Source organism: Gambusia affinis, linkage group LG06 (assembly GCF_019740435.1).
Source record: "Gambusia affinis linkage group LG06, SWU_Gaff_1.0, whole genome shotgun sequence".
NCBI classification, from domain to species: Eukaryota; Metazoa; Chordata; class Actinopteri; order Cyprinodontiformes; family Poeciliidae; genus Gambusia; species Gambusia affinis.
Genome location: NC_057873.1, coordinates 532,399 through 535,765, shown reverse-complemented (window position 1 = coordinate 535,765; position 3,367 = coordinate 532,399). Strand labels below are relative to the sequence as shown.

At 48.6% G+C, this 3,367-nt stretch overlaps 1 protein-coding gene across 8 annotated transcripts in view; it reads right to left on the bottom strand.

Annotated features, from left to right (window-relative positions):
* Window positions 1-283: 283 nt before the first annotated feature.
* Window positions 284-3,367, bottom strand: part of si:cabz01090165.1 (uncharacterized protein LOC100333421 homolog) — a 64,861-nt gene continuing 61,777 nt past the window's right edge. For all 8 annotated transcript variants that reach the window (XM_044119750.1, XM_044119754.1, XM_044119747.1 and 5 more), the window contains one exon: window positions 284-1,224. The gene's annotated coding sequence lies outside the window, so the exon portion shown is untranslated. The remainder of the gene's footprint in view (window positions 1,225-3,367) is intronic.

Genomic DNA, 3,367 nt, shown 5'->3' with positions numbered 1-3,367 from the left:
GGAAAGATGGTGGCGCTAATCCGCCGTTGGTTTGTTCATGTCATCAATTAGCAACTAGCAGACTGAATGTTCTGTGTTTTTTGGCACTGATGTTTCCTATACACATGAACAAAATGTCTGCTACTTTGGCTAGCAGAACTGTAGTCAACTGGTTGCCATGGCAACAGGTGTGTGTGTGAGGTGAAACCAATGCATTTAGAAAAAAAAATTAAGTGGTTTGGAGTTCTTCACCTCTTTTTCAGCACTTTATTTATTTAGTTCTCTTTAGCAGCTTAAAGTGACAGAAACCAAACTAGAGATGATGGGAAAGGAAACAAAGTTATCAAAACATCACCGGTTTCCTCAGCTTTAACATTTTGTAGCAGGCGATTTGAACATCTTTGTGGTAGATTCCTGCTCACCCTGAGTTGGCGGTAACTCTGCGCAGTAATGGCGGCTGCGGTGGCTAGCGTTAGCGGCTAACAGGCTGCCCTGTGCAGGAATGCACATCGATGTGCTCACCATGGTTCCACCCGGCTGCTCCGACCAGAATTAATACAAATGTATTGATATTTCTTTTTTTCATGTGATCATCACAACCAAAAGAAACCCACAAATCACATTTTCCAATAAAAATACTTTTTATTTCATTATAAATCCACATATTTGTGTCTATGAAAGCATAAAATTCCCATTTCACATGTTGCAGTGGTTTTTCTCCGTTTGTTTCATTATGGTTAAATTCTGGGTATGAAACCGCTGAAGACTGTTAGGTGGATGTCACATACAAACACAGACACTGTCAGACAGCAACAGGGGAGGGAGGGGCAACATCTGCAGCCATCTTTTAAAACCACTTCATACATTCGCCGTCAGTTCAGTCCGCCAGCGCTTCAGGAAGCTGCTCAGAGTTTTTATGTCTCGGGTGGAGCAGCGTCCATCACGGACCCTAAAACAGAGAGAGGGAGGAGGGATGAAGAAACGTCTGGAGGTCAGAGGTCGTCCTTCCATCGCTCGTGTCTCAGGCCAAGGCGTCCAGCAGGAGGCGCTGCTCCCACAGTAATCCTTTGGCATGTGACTGTATAGTGAGGAGAGGAGCAGCGGCACCAGAACTTTCTGGATCGACCCGGAGTTCTGCCAGAACCTCACCGGGTCCAGAACATCAGCAGGGCTGAGACCCGGACCGGACCGGACCTGGACCTGGACCGGAGGCGGTCCCAGTTCCCTTCATCACAGCCAGAACACCTGGAGGAGAGGGGGAGGGGTCAGTTTCCATAGCAACAAGATGGAAAAAGTTTTCACACCCCTAAATATTCAGAACCTCACAGGCTGCCTGTCTGCAGACCGGACTTTGACTAGGCTGTTTGTGATCCTGCCGGACGGTGACCTTTGACCCCAGTCTCTAGCAATGCCCAAAGCAGGTCTGGGCCGTTTGCTTCGCGTGAAGGTTCATGACTCACTAGTGCCACCTGCTGCTGAAACGCCTCATCACCGGGCATAAATGGGCCAGACTGACCCGGCGGCGACGGTTCTTTGTCCTGGCCAGAACCTCCAGAACCGCATGGTTCTGCTGCTGCAGAGTCCTGCTGAGGTCATGAGGCGGATGGGGTCAGAGGTCACCTGTTTGTCTGAATACAGAGGTCTAGTACACAGGAAGTGGATGAATCAACGGTTTCCTCTTCTTCCGACTGACTCATCTGGTCGTTTGTCTGGTTGCTTCTCTCTGCAGCCCGTCAGTCTTCCTCTTCCTCTTCTTCTTCCTCCTCCTCCTGAACTCTGGCTGCGTCCGTCCGTCCGTCTCTCTTCTCTCCTCATGTTCATCCACAGAGGAGATTAAATGGCTTTAATTTTAATTGTGGCTTTTCTGAGGCAGCTGCTGGGGGAACAAATAGATGTGAGGCACCGGTCTTGGATTAGACCGTTCAGATGTAAAGCAAACAAGACGCGCTGTTTCTTTGTGCCACGACTCCAGCAGGGGGCGCTGAGTGATTAATGTGAGCTTTGTACAGAACTGAAGCAGCAGGTGACAACCGAACACCAGCGCTAGCGCTAGCTAACCGTCCGTAAGTTGATGATGTTCACCTGAATGCTTCATCTGAGCTGAACTGATTCAGTATGAAGAACTGTTCTGGACCTGAACCGCTCAAACTGCCCACCCACAGGAGTTTCTCCACGCAGGCTGAGTCAGACTTCATAGGCGCAGACAGAGAGTCTGCACACTGCAACATGACATCACTATAGATATTATTATTGTTATTATTAGAACCAATCCTGGAATATTTTGGTGATGACAAACATCCAGCTGAGCTCTACGCTCCAACTCCCATGATGCACTGCCTCCATCTCTGCCCTGCAGCAACGAGTGTTTATACTGCCCCCACATGGTGGCACCATGCGCTGCATCTCAGCATCACCGTCAAGATCAGAACTGGTTCTGTCTGAAGAGCTGATCCGATGCTCCAACAGGAAAACAGCAAGTTACAACCAGAACCAACTGTCTGGTGTTGGACTGGACCCACACTGATCTGGTTCTGATCTGGTTCTGATCCGGTTCTGGGTCTTTCTCTGTGGAAGAGTTACATCTGCTGACATTGAGGATCTGCTTCTCTCCCATGCAGTGGGATGTTCTAACCTGATCAATAAATAATAAAGACTGAGACGTTCCTCATTAAACTGAATTGTGACTCTGAGGATTCTGCTGCGTCTGAACAAACGAAGCTTCTCTGGTTTGATTTCAGATGTTGTTCCAGAGGAAGCGTCTCAATATTTCATCATTTAATTTAGATGTGTGAAATAGTTCCTCCTCCTGCTCAGAAATCCCAGTGTTGTTCTCTCCTCACACCTGAGAGCAGCTTGAGCTCAGCGACGCCGAGAGACGGTTTCTCTTCTCTTCTCTTCTCCCCGGATACATCGGGATAAAAATAAAATCTGCAGCGCAGCGACTGGCCACCGGGTGTCACTGTGGCTCCGCCTGAGGAATCCAGCCGGGACAACCAACCACAAGGAGGCGTCTGGCGTTATTCTGGCTGGATCAGCGTTCCGGTCTGTTCCTGGACATCAGATGAAACTGACAGAGACGAGCTGGAGAGGCAGATTTAACATTTCTCCCAAATAGTGAAGGGAGGGACGGGAAATCTGTTGAAGGATTTCTCTCAATCTGAAGCTTCGTCATGTTTTCAGTTTGTTTAAAACATTTTCTCTACTGAACTCCTTCCTGTCTTGGCTGCTGCTGGAAGCAAACCTGCAGTCACATCTTCTGACCCACAGCTGTCAAACTCCAGTCCTCCAGTCACTGTCCTGCAGGTTTAGAAGCCGTTTCATTCCAAACACTGGAATGAAACGGCTCCATTACCTCCTCCTGGTGTAGATCGGTTCTCCAGAACCTTAA